General features: G+C 37.8%; 1 protein-coding gene across 1 annotated transcript in view; it reads left to right on the forward strand.

Annotated features, from left to right (window-relative positions):
* The window catches only part of LOC136848959 (protein madd-4-like), a 616,220-nt gene that overhangs the window by 35,435 nt on the left and 566,370 nt on the right, over positions 1 to 14,415 (forward strand). The gene's annotated exons all lie outside the window — the stretch shown is intronic.

Consider the following 14,415-nt stretch of genomic DNA (forward strand, 5'->3'; position numbering starts at 1 on the left):
CGAAGTAATGAAAATAAATCAGAGAGAGGATTGAATAAAAAAATGGCGTTACCAGTTTGATAGGAAAAAAGTGGTACTGAACGGAGCTTAGGGGGGTTGCTGTTGGCTGTAGATGAGACAGGAAAAAAGTGGTACTGGACGGAGCTTAGGGGGTTGCTGTTGTTTGTAGTTGAGACATTTTTGCTTGATAAAAATGAAAGTAAGCTCAACAGACTGAAAAGAATTTGAAAGTGTTTGTAAAGGAAAATAAATGGAAGTGATTATTAACAAGAATAAGATTATGAGCGTAAATGTAAGGCCAGCAGGTTGAAGATTGAATGTAAGTATGGATAGTTCATGGATGAAAGTGGCTTATTTCTGCAGGTATTTGGGAGTAAATGTAGTGGGTGATGGTAGAATGAGAAACTCAAGGGTAATCAAGGAATTGGTGAAGTAAGGAAGGTAGAAGAATCTTGAGCAAAAGATTTATAAGGGAATGAATGATAACAAGTTACTTGACATTATACTGCAACGGTCTTTGACATTGGAAAAGTCTTCCTGGATGCAAATGTTAAGATGTATGATTTGATTGGTGAGCCACCTCTCCTTTATCGAAGTAAAAAAATTGATGTTGAGTGTGAAAAATGCAGAAGCTCCTTTTGTGGCTGAGCATTCCACTATCTTCCTCCATTTTCTTTTTTTCTTATTTTTTTTTCTGGCCAGGGCCACAGATGGGTGTTAGGTCTTTCACCACATTGGTCTGTAGTATAAAAGGGGTATAGGCTTAAGTGCCGTAAAAAATGAGCATGCGAAAACAGTTACCAGGTGGTTTGAGTACGCGGAGGGTGAAAAGGATATATAAATCTGAAGTTGCAGTGGAGGGAAAATCTAACTCAGTGGAGGGAAAGATGCTTTGAAACAGAAGAAACTTGATTTTGAGGAAGTGAGAGAGAATGCAGGCGAAACTGTGGATGAGTGGAGCTGTGTGTGTATGCAGTAAGTGTCTTCACGAAAACCCTAATAATTTCACTTCTTTATGTTGAGATTTCGCTGCTGGAATGAAGCAACAAGCGATGCGTTGTGTACATACGAGAATTGAAGGAAATATCACCAGCAACGTAATGTCATCTGACTGGTTGTGCGAGCTGGTGATACGGTAAAAAGATGTCTGTCGATTTCATTTGTTTCTCCATTTGATCAAAAAAGATCTAGGATAAGTCAGCAATTACATTTATTCGTTTGTTTTACAATATTGCTGAAAATATTCAGGCAGTGACTCTTCGTCCGGTATTTATTAAAAAGTTAGTAATCTCGGCGGGAGTAGTTCGCTTTTTCTATTCAGGTAAATGGATGGCCAAAGTTTGAGGAGGCTAATTTTTAATAAGAGGGTTGTGACGCAATGGTCTTGCTCTCCAAATTGGTCTTGAAACTAATTAAAGGAGAAATACTGAGCCACTGGATTTGGTATCGTAGATAACCACAGTTAATTGACCTCGTTAATGACATCATCATTTTTTCATATTAGTTAACTGTATTGATGCTGTAACCCAACCCGTGTTGTGGCAACGGTAGATCTGTCGTTACTCCGGAACTGCAGCCTCATTTAAGACCATTTCCTACTTTTTTATGGGCATCATATCTCCTTCTCCACTGCCCTGCTGCCCGGGTGATGTCATTATCAGTTGAAGGAAGGACGTGATTGGTCATGGGATCAGTGGCTGCTCTCGTAGGTGTTGTTATGATGGTCATGTGCTGTGTCGACATCCCTGACATCCCCTGACATCCCCCGACTTCGCCATGTGGGTCTGGCGAGGCGGCCATTTATAGTGAAGTGATGTCATCATCATCCTAAGCTCGCAGTTGCTTGGCAATGATATAATAATGCTATGGATGATTTATATTAGGGCGAATTTAACACTTTATGCTAAACCAGCTGCCACGGGGGCAGTAGATCAGATGATTGCATTTGTTCAAATTAGTATTTGTTTTTTGTTTTGCGCTGTGTATTTGAGTCAGAAGATGGCAGCCTTCTCTTCCTGTGAATGTGGTCCAAAATAATAGTGTAAATAGACTGAGTGTATGTAATGTAGTTATATATCTTCCTTGGAAATGCTATTGAATTATAATGTAAATAGACTGAATGTATGTAATGAATTTCTTCGTCTTCCACTACACTGCTATTGAATTTATAATATCTTTAAAGACTTTCTAATCATGTAGGTATTCTACACCTTTTTCTTCTCCCCCTTCATTTTCCTGAATGTCTCTCGTCCTTGTGGACACTTTGTCCCAACTAGATTCCCTGTGCATCGTATGGAAAAGAACTTTCGATAGGTTACACCCTCCTTGTCTCAGTAATCTCTAGGTCATTAAAGGGATAAGAGGTTTTCTGCAGACTTAGTGTTTTATTTCTCGATGCCGTGAGTCACTGCATCGCGGAGTGAATCGTAAACTTGAAAGCACTCAGAGAGTGCAGAGCCTCCGCCCACCATTGCCTGAGGACTTTCATATTTTGAAGCATTTATGAACAAATAGGATAGATTACCTTCTATCTAAAAATATCCTTATCCGAATCCACTCCATAATTGAAAGAAAGAGAACGGTTTGATCTAAAGCCCGCTACAGGATTTCAATGAAATCCATCAGTAACTGTTAGATATATCTTGTTGCCAATGTAAGAAGAAAGGGAAGAAAAAAGAATTAAGAATTCAAGCCTGCGAATCTGGATGAATTTCAGAATTACATCACTTCTTTCTTGGCCCATAACTTGTCCCTAAGAAATTATTTGAAATCAAAATATAAGATGTAGTCGAACCTTCCTTGGTGCGAAGACCACCCAACAACAAAATTCAACAACATTTAGGTGCAGTCCATCACTGACCTTTCGAATTACTTTGTGGACAGACAGACAGACAGACAGACAGACAGACAGACAGACAGACAGACAGACAGACAGACAGACAGACAGACAGACAGACACACAAAACCTCTGTCCAACTCCGTTGGCGGAGGTAATGACTATTTCGGGACAACTGTGCAACAACTCTGCAGGAATTGAGAGAGAGAAATTGCAATTATCCTATAAGCAGGAAGTCCCAATTACCGAATTTTTTGGGGTGTGTTTCGTTGACAGGGGCGCGTGCACTTTTTCTCTCGCTCATAACGAAATTTGCATCCGGTTTCTATTCTTTCTGGCGCGGGCCAAGCAAATGACTTTTGTCATTGGCGCTGCAAGTGCTTGCCACCTATTTTACTCTGCAAGATTTATTTTATGACAGATGTCTTCTCGCTGCTCACTCCTTATGTTGCTTTGGTTGCTAAGTAAACAATTGCTGTGTTCGCTCTTTCTTCTCCTCCACCATAACCTCGTTATTTTAATGGTTTCTTGGTAAAGTGATGCACTCTCTTGTCTCATTTTATTGGATTTTAAATTTATCGGCTTTGCATTTTTATGTGAAGTTCTTAGTTGTATTCCTTAATTTCACGTGGAAGGGCATTTGGAGGTTTGCTTTATTTCACCAAGTATAAGTCTGGGTAAATTATGCCATATTGTAGTTAACTGGTTTTAATTTAGATTTGGGAAGTAAGCTGCATGTGTGTTCTGTTATGCGTTATGATTTACTTCCTTCTGGGAGGTTTAAGAGTCTGGTGGATTCTGTTAACATTTACTTATATCGTTTGCGTTTATTCGCAAGGAATGTCAGCCAAACTTGAACGACATAGACATGCCTTAATTTTAACGAAGCAAATAAGAGACAACTCACATCACTCTGCTTTTACTTTCCTTCACGGTCACGTAGTCGACGCAGGCGCTGTAGGGACGTATAGAAAGAACTGCTTCCTATTGCAACATTTTACGTTCGATTTCAGCGTGAATAAATGTACGCTTCTTTCTTCCACGTCTGTCACAAAAGGGTCACATATTAGTTACATATTCAGCCGGGTTCGTAATCCTATTGGCCACTTTCGGATCAAATAATGATAGTCATAATAATAGAAGATGACACCGTCATGCGATGTCATTTTGTGATTTAGCACGGCTGGCTTTAGCCTGTATAATTCAGAGGATTAGCCACATGAATAACTGAGAAAAAAAAATTCCCCGACGTACTTTATACGTACTGTATATTATATCTTCACGTGAATCGACTTTTCTTTTCTTTTTCTCATTTTTTTTTTAAATATGTCAGTAGTTTTCACGATACGGTTATGTCAATCCGTACTGTATTGTGATCAATTATGAACGCGATGTGTAGCTTAAGAGAACGGGCTAATTGACACGCTGCGCGGACGGGTCATGCAAGCTCTGAACCGGGACACCCCTCCCCCTCTCCCTTCCCCTCCCCAGCAAGTCGGCTCCCCCCAACCCTCCTCCTCCTCCTCTTCCACCTCCTCCCACCCCCTTCCACTGTAGACTTTGAAGACCACCTTCTCACCTGTCTTATTTTCGTATTTTCCATCGTCTCGCTATGAAAATGCCAGGATAAATAGCTGATTCGGAATTCGTTAAGTACAACAGATGTATAGACAAATATAGGCATTTTTTTTTCATCCTTTCTTTCTGACGGGAAAAGTAGACGCGACGGTTTTCTTATTCTTCTTGACTTGATTATAAGTCATTCAGCGTATCGTGTCGGGATACGAGGGTTTGGCATGCGAAAGTGTGTGTGTGTGTGTGTGTGTGTGTGTGTGTGTGTGTGTGTGCGTGTGTATTTGTGTGTATGTGTGTCTGTGTCAGGTTGCGTTGCAAACTGACGATGGGTAATGATAATTTCGTTGCATTTCATGTGTGCGATATTTTTTGCCTTACGACCGGAGGAGATTGCTTTATTTTTCACATTTCCATTACGCTTCCTCGGCTCTAGAAGTCGTCATTCTGTTACATTTTATCGTAGAGAAATTATAATGTAATCTACGTGCCGGGACCGCGGCCGCCATTATCGTATCATCACACTTTTCCCAACTTAATTCAGAATTTGAGCTAAATTCCCGACTTTATAGTTCTACTCATTAACCCCCGAAGGAAATCATAGCAGGGTCAAGGCTCGTGGGTCCTTTTTCCATTCTTTTTCGTATTTTTTTTTATAAACATACCTAGGGCGCAAGGTTTTTTTTAAAGCCTTTCAGTGAGATGGTTGTGTATTTGCAGTATTTATCTTTTCAAAGGTGTTGACTAAATATTGCTGATTATCTTGCTGATATACGCAAAAACGAACACATCCTGCTTATAGATATTTACATAAACATCATATTTATATATGTATACACACACACACACACACACATATATATATATATATATATATATTTATATATATATATATATATATATATATATATATATATATATATATATATATATATATATATATATATAATATATAATATTTTCTTGTCTTGCAATATTTTCTCGTCTTGTATATATACCCTGTGTACTTGTATCCCAAATTGTTTATAATAAACACTAATTGCAGAGGTACTTTATATATTTATCTACTACTCATGGTCCTGTTATACTTAAGAGATGCCAAATCTTGTAAACAGCTGGGCATTCGCTCGTTTACCAGTTCACGACAAAGACTTGCTTTACTTTTTACTATATTCTAATGTCTTTAAGGAGGAAAAAAATTATCTAGACTACTCATATTGAATTCGGGGTATGTTGTCATAGAGGAACACAAAGCCTACGTCAGTGAAATGTCAGGATATTCTGGATTCGGTGAGGGTCATTGCCTGATGACGTCATACATAGAACCCAGGAGAGACTTCGCTATAGGTAGCCAAAATTTTTGTCTCCACCCACTTACAGTAGTTTGGCGCTCTATGCACACCAGGTTCATTGCCTTGCATTAAGTTTAGTCTCTCTCTCTCTCTCTCTCTCTCTCTCTCTCTCTCTCTCTCTCTCTCTCTCGCCATTCTATTCGGGTCCCGGAGGGGTGTTGACAGCCTGTAAGTACAGGGCTATTACGAAATTCAGGAACATTTGTGTCTTCGGTAAACACGTTCCAATGGCCTTCAAGTAGTCTCGTTATCAAGATCTGTATTTCTCGAGCTTTAATTTTACGTCCATTTTTCACGATACTAGCTTCCTTTCCTGTACCAAATAGCAAGAGTGCTACATGTCTTGCAGATAAGGCGCACTCTTGCTGTGCAAACTTTAAGATGTCTGTCATTATGTTATGCACTCCGAAATTCGCGTTCTGTTCGAATCAGAAATCATGCATCAGCACTGAACGTCTCTCCTCGGAAGGTCTTCTGGGTAGTATATCCAGACAATGTAGATCTTTTTCTTACTAAACGGTGTAATGTGATACAAGTCACTTTTCAGTTGTTTCGTGGGATGCTGACTGTGTTCTTTGAGAGGTTGCGGGATAGTTTTTAGCACACCTTCGTAACATATGTACGTACCTTTCACATGCCATATTTGGCAACAAACATAAGCGTTGTTATGCGTGAATGTCAGTGCATCCAAGCAATTCCTCGTAACTTACGTACCTTGCTCTGTTGCTCTACACCTCTGTCTTTGCTCCGGATATGTCATTTGCCCAGATCGCTCGCTGGAGGACAACGTCAAATTTGGATATCTGGAGGAAGATAGGGGTTTTGGATTTAACTATACATGTCCCTCAGTTAGACAAGCGTCTTGTACCCTATTAGGTCACTGATTGGAAACCTGAGAAGCCTGTTGTTATCATCTTTAATTAAAGCATTTGTTGTTGTGTAAATTTAGCTGATATCTCGACGGTCGTAGTTGCTGCAAACAAAGGTAATTTTTTGGAATATTTTTCGGAGGGTAATGGACAGATGATCCCCCTTTTTTTGGCAGTGTCGAATATCTTTTAGAAAAATCTTTTGAGTTATTTGCATCGACGGTGATTTTATCATTGACTTCTTCTTTCTGCAAAGTAGCAAGTCTGTTTCTGTCTCTCTCTCTCTCTCTCTCTCTCTCTCTCTCTCTCTCTCTCTCTCTCTCTCTCTCTCTCTCTCTCTCTCTCTCACCATCCAGGTTGTATGGTGATTGAGACACACTTGATACTCAACTGAAACAGGAAATCATTGATAAAATCACCGTCGACGTTGATGCAGATAACTAAAAAAAAAAATTAATTCATATTCGACTCTTTGCTAAAAAATGGACGATATTTTTTAGAGCACGCTTTCATACAAACTACGCTTGGAAATCCTCCGTTTACCAAGCGAGAACAAGACGATATTGTAACAGCGATTATGTCTCTCCCCCAGCAAGCACTGTGCTTGGGAGGTTGCTGAGGTCACCACCAGTCGGTACGAGGTCATATTTAGCAGCAGGGAAGGCGGAAAGGTTTATGTTCAGTATTGGGCAAGATGGGGGGGACAAGGTGTGCCTTGTCTGCCGTTGTCTCTGCAATGAATTATTTTTCATTAATTGACGGCCGCCTCAGTAGTACTTGGTGCTGCGTTATTCACCCGATGCCTCCCTTCATTGATGGTCATTTATTATTCACGCGTCCCGTGGTTTGCGGATGACGCTTGCGGTAGGAGGAAGAGGACGGCTGCGGTTTCCTATTTATATATTATATGCTTTCGTGTCTCCGCCGCCAGTTGCGTGATTGGCTGTGTTTGTGTGCGTATGTAGTGTATGTATTCGCCTGTCTGTCCGTCTGTCTGTCTACCTCTCTCCCCAACCCCTACCCCCGCCCTCCTACGCAACCACCCACCCCACCACCATCACTCCCCCTCCATTTCTTTTACTTTTTATTTCTTACGTGTCACTGCGTGTTGCTCGGGGCTATTTGTGTGGAGGTATTCCTCCCTGCGTGATTCGGATTATGGTATATATATATACGGTTTATGTACGACACTTCGCCCTTTTTTTTTCTTCTATGGTTGTCGTACGTCTTTGTTAGAGCTGAGAGTTGACTTCGGATTTACGTCAAGCATAGATGTTATTATCTCTTCGGGGCTGCCGTTGGGAAGTTATTGCAAAGAGACTAGTCTGGGACGCTGCCTTTCTTCTTTATATTATGTAACATTACATTCTAACGGAGGGAAAATCATTCTTTTTATGCGCATGAGTTGTGTATAAATCTACGGGTTCGTGTGTGAACGCCCTCTCACCCATTCAAAATAAAACACAACCCACACACACCTTCTGGTGCTGCCACCCCCAAGGGAAAAGGTTTATGGTGTGATTTATACTGTATATATGTGTTATATATATATGTATTATATGTATAATGTATATATGTGTATATGTATATTGCATTTATGTATGTATATATTATATATATGTATATGTATGTGTGTATATATATAATATATAGCCTATATATACTGTATATTATATATATACATACATACTTACATACATACATACATATATATATTATATGTATAATGTATATGTGTATATGTATATTGCAATGATGTATGTATATATAATATATATATGTATGTATGTGTATATATATATATGTATATATAATATATATATATATATATATATATATATATATATATATATATATATATATATATATATATATATATATATTTCATGATCTACTGTTTACAAACCTCGGCTCACCGTCGGAATGTCGCCGGGTTTGATTCTTTGAGAAGTCTGTTAAATCCAAATATTGTCTCTGTTGCCTTGAGCAATGATTTTCAACCAAGGAAGGTGAAAGAAAGCTCATGATACAAGGCCTTTCGTGGATTGTATTTCAACTTTCCAGACAACCAAATAAGATATCTTTCAACAGCCACACACACACACACACACACACACACACACACACACACACACACACACACACACACACACACACATATATATATATATATATATACATACATACATACATACATACATACATATATATAAGTATTATGTATCTATGTGTGTGTGCGTATCGGTCAGATATAAAGACACACATAAACCCTTAATATATATACCTTTATTTATTGCTTCAAGATCTATTGGATTATTTCGACCAAGCTCTTCTGTGTCAGTAGTTTTATTTGCGCACAATCAGTGCATAATATGGTGTCTAGTTCTTACAGATTATTTGTTTGAACCTCGTTACATCCTTCCGTTTCCTACGGAATGCATTTATTAACAGCCACATCGATGAATTAGTAAACGACACTGAAGCGGCCAAACAGACAAATATATGACTTAACTGTTCCCTGCTTTGGTCTTCAGAAGCTGACTGGCATCTTAAGTTGTTGGATAAAAACCTGAGATCCTATCAATTATTATTCTAGATCTTAGTATTGATCTCCGGCAACGTCGTTTCAGCTGGCTCAACGCATCTTTTATTAAATCCTTCCTAGTTCAGATCTTCCCAGGCAGCACCATCTACTATTTATGACTAGATGTGCAGTTAATTCTAAGAGTCTTGCTGTTGCTTTTGGGAAGTTCATCTCTGCACAGCTTCCAAAAGTTTTAGCCCGGCTGTGCATTAATTCTAGACTAACCTTCGATGTCATGCAGTAATTTAATCAATGGAACTTCAGTAGTTCAAACTCGGTGGCAGTGGTTTGTTTGTTTGATCTTAAGATGTTTTTTCTCATATAGTTTTTATTTTTGTATTTTTCCGTACGGGACTGCTTTCCATATTGGCATTGAGGTTGTTGCATTTTGCTTTTTCAAATAGGGTTGCAGCTTGTTTAATAATAATAATAATAATAATAATAATAATCAACATTGTTGTCCTGTTGTTCTCTGCTCATAAAAGTCATCTTCGTATCATGCAATCTGTGTGACATAACCCTCTGTCATCTTCCCAAGTAAACAGAGTTCTTTGACATGATGCTTAGATTATGATATTCACACTCTTGACGTGACTGAAATTAGTAGAATTCCATAGATAGCTGTGTATCCTCGTATTATAATAGAATTAATTTCATTAGCATGCGGGTCACTTAAGACTTTGATTATTCACAAATACATATCTTAAGAGTTAGGTTCACTCGTTTTTATAGATAGGTCCTCATGTTTATAATAATTGTCACAAATTCCATTTAGCTTTCTTTGTCTGTGTGTAAATTTATGTATGCAGTAAGTGTATATGTGACGTACACACACAATTCTTTTTGTACATTCATCAGCAAAAACTAAAAGCCAAAGCTAACATTTAACTTGTAGGTTCCCTTAACTCAGGCAGTGTTAATTCCAACAGGTTCCCTTAACTCAGGCAGTGTTAATTCCAATTTTACTCTTGTCTTGTTAGCTCAAATGACCTTTTTTTTCTAATTTTGATTCTGTAGCTTTCCACTTGAAGAATGTCAAGGCTCTGAAATAAATTATGCAAGAATCGGGACGTAACATTGAGTATATAACCTGTTCTTGTTATGTGCGTTTCTCTGTCACGTGCAATTTTTTTTTTTTTAAGGAGAATCTCAATGGCATTATTATTCCGTTAGTAGACAGTCCTGCGTATTACCCTATTTAAGTCGATGCAAGTTTTGTGTATGTTTTAAATATTCAGACGGTGTGCATACATGCAAGTGTTCAAGTAGAACTTACATACACATGCCGTCTGCGGAATACGTCCACGGAGGAACAATTATCTTGATTGATTTTACAGAGAGAGCTGTCGGAGATCATAAGCAGAGATGTTTTATGCAGGGACCTTCTTTCAAAAATTCAAATAGACCGAACTGATTGATTCCATGCATTGATCATCTAGCAGAATATTAGAATACCTAGTATTTGACTAGGCGACCTTGTAGCATTGGCATCGACGTCGAATAGAGCACGATAGAATGAACTTGAAGGGGTAGAAGACTTTTTGCTTGTATATTTGAGATAATGCATATTAGAACACTTTGGTAACGTGAGTTTGTAGAAAGGCACCCTAGTGAGACCTTGCATGCGGTGTCCTTGGGTGTGATGCATTGCATATCGATGCGAACGGACTTAATCTCGTCGTTATATATTATACCGAGGACGTCGCTTGGGTTTCTGAGCTCACAGCATTTGTCCAGAGGATCGTGTGTCCACTTTACAGCACAACTGTCAACCCCCGTATCCGACGCCTGGAGGAGAAGAAGCCTCCGTCTCCTCTGCATTCCGTCTCTCGCAAGTCTCCTCTTAATGATATTTAGGTCACGGCGATCGTCTAGACAGTTGTGCGACATTTATCGATATTTATAAGCCTCCACTACGGACGTCAAATTGACTTTAATACACGCCGACTGTCTCATTGATTTTCCGGATCGTAAGTCTCCGAGACCAGGCACAAAGACTTGGCGGGGGGCAGATTACTTTCGGGTGGCAAATTTAATGTTTGGGGAAGGAGACGTTTTTAATGGATTTCTTCCTTCCCGCTCTTACGGCATGCAGAAGGAAGGGATTCTGCTTGCATCGCTTTTGTTCTCCTGTGTTGCAGAATGCGGGATTTAAGCGGGATTAGTAATTTTTTTTAACGTGATAGTCAGTGATCTGAGATCATTGGTTTCTTTCTGAGTCGTACGTGGTCACACACACACATATATATGTATGTATATTATATATATATATATATATATATATATATATATATATATATAGTAATGTATTACTATATATATATTATTATTATAATATATTATTAGGCTGTTAACATAAGTAAAACTATAAAAATAAACAAGAGAAATTCAGATAATTTTATATATGATAAATCGGAGGATGTTTGTGGAGAGAGTAAGCTATCAGATGCAGGTTGATGCTGAATTGGGCAATGACTCTAAAAAAGTATTTTACAAATTTGAGCAGTTCTAAAGGAATGTTTATTAATTTTATATCTTGAAATCAAGCGTTATGATCAGTACGACCATCTTGGATAGTCCATGTTTAAGGCAAGTTAAACAGGGTTCTTTCTCACAGGATAATATTAATTTCTTTGGAACGATCACACTTGAGATTCGAAGAGAGGGAGCCTACTTTAATATACTTTCAAGTAATATACGTACAATAAATGGCAACTGATAATACTATGTGGCTAAACGTGGTTCAAAATATCACATTAGCCTTCTGATTTGTGAAATGAATTACCTCCTGGTTCCTGTATGACGAACTCTGTCGATTCGATTTGCTTACGTTGGAGACAAAGTTTGTGAGCCCGACAATCGTTTCATTTTCAGCTGTTTACATATTTACTTTTCCGTCGTATTCATGTGTATTTATCTATGTCAGTTGGTTATTTAATGTGAATGCTAATAAATATCACTTTGATACTGCGATTGACGAAATAATTGAACACCTGCAGGTTGGCTTGCTCTTTGCACAAACAACCCCCACAGAGGGTTAGTGCTGTCAGTGCACCTCATGCGTTGCACTGTAGGAATTACTTAAGGTTTTTTTGCAGCGTCCCTTCGGCCCCTAACTGCAACACCTTTCATTCCTTTTACTGTACCTCCGTTCATATTCTCTTTCTTCCATCATACTTTCCACCCTCTAACAATTCTGTTACACCTTTCAAACGTATTTACTGTTATTCAGCGTTGAATGACCTCATAGATCCCAGCGCTTGTCCTTTGGTCTAAATTTTATATTCTATTCGCACAGACATCTTCCAATTTAAGCTCAACGAAATGCACTGACTTACTTTCTTATATTTATTTTTATTTTATTCATGCTTACAGCCTGTCAGTGTAGTTTTGTAATGAAATGCTTTGTTAACATACAATAATTCTTCTCAGTCTCTCAAAGCATGACCCGTCATCCATCAGCTGATGCCCAGGTGCCATCGTACCTTGGTGAATGTTGGCATCAAGGTCCACGTTGTTATTTGTACTGATGGGTGATGAACTTGGAAGAAAACTTTCTTTTCTCTTGTTATTGTGAAGCCACTCACTTGCAAAAAAAAAGTATATAGATAATAACTGTTTCATGAGTATGAGAGGGATAAATTAAATGGCCTTACATTTTCATACGCCATCTATGTGTTGTAGTATGCACTGGCTAACTTAAGGTAAATAAAATGAGCTGAATTGTTTTTATTCTATATTTTCAGTGCTTACAGCTAAATAGGTGTCTGAATAGGTTAGGCTAAGTAAATTGCGAAGATAGGCTAGGGTTTTTGGGAGGACCATGCCCTTCATAGCATTTTGCAGTTTTGTGCGATCCTCTTGAGAGTGATGTTAATATATATAGTTTATTCCATAATGAATTTGTGTGTTTTTGTGTACACATGTAATATAATTTAAATATACATGTATATGTAAACATATCCGTTAGAAGGACATGTACTCAATTAACTATAGAAATGCATCGCATAAAACGTTGACTTTATAGAGCTTAATGGTTGACGAATTTAAAATTTTTCGTATTGTACAGTATATGTAAATACCAAAATCTTACTATGAATTGAAGCCTTCCACTGTAAGTAAAACTCGCTTGTATGAGCACATGTAAGTAAGCATGCCTACACGGACTTTTTGTATATAACGAAATTCGAGACGGGTAGAACTAGCGCAGATGTAGCTTGGCAACTGTAAAGTCTGCAATAGAGAAAATGAAAATAGAAGGACGGGAGTATGATAGTTGGCTAGTTATTATTATTATTATTATTATTATTATTATTATTATTATTATTATTATTATTATTATTATTATTATGATATATATATGCATTGTACTATGATATAATAATATTATTATTATTATTATTATTATTAAAGATTATTATTATTATTATTATTAATAAATATATATGCATTGTAGTATGATATAATAATAATAATAATAATATTATTATTATTATTATTATTATTATTATTATTTTTATTATTATTATTATTATTATTAAGCATGTATGCTGTGTAGTATGGTAGATATAAGATGGTCCTTATAACGTTCTGACATAAATTAATTCATTTGACTGTCAATCCAAATATCTTACAACTGTCTTATATCCTAGTACTCTCTGTTATTTATGATGACACGCCAGATAACGTTTCACTTGTTCTGTATAGATGATTGGAACGCCGATGTTTCCTACCGACGACATTTTATATACTTTGGTTTTAGATACTCAAGTGAAATGTAGTGTTACACCAGTCGACAACCAAGCCTCTCTCTCTCTCTCTCTCTCTCTCTCTCTCTCTCTCAAGTGTTATTGAGATATTAGGGAAAGTGTCGATCTGATCTCTCTCTATCTCTCTCTCTTACACGTAGTATCTCCTAATACCCTCAAGTGTGACTGAGATATTAGGGAAAGTGTCGATCTGTTCTCTCTCTCTCTCTCTCTCTCTCTCTCTCTCTCTCTCTCTCTCTCTCTCTCTCTCTCTTAGTATCTCCCAATACCCTCAAGTGTGACTGAGATATTAGGGAAAGTGTCTCTCTCTCTCTCTCTCTCTCTCTCTCTCTCTCTCTCTCTCTCTCTCTTAGTATCTCCCAATACCCTCAAGTGTGACTGAGATATTAGGAAAGTGTCTCTCTCTCTCTCTCTTTGTCTCTGTCTCTCTCTC

This window comes from Macrobrachium rosenbergii, chromosome 20 (assembly GCF_040412425.1).
Source record: "Macrobrachium rosenbergii isolate ZJJX-2024 chromosome 20, ASM4041242v1, whole genome shotgun sequence".
In the NCBI taxonomy this organism is placed as follows: Eukaryota; Metazoa; Arthropoda; class Malacostraca; order Decapoda; family Palaemonidae; genus Macrobrachium; species Macrobrachium rosenbergii.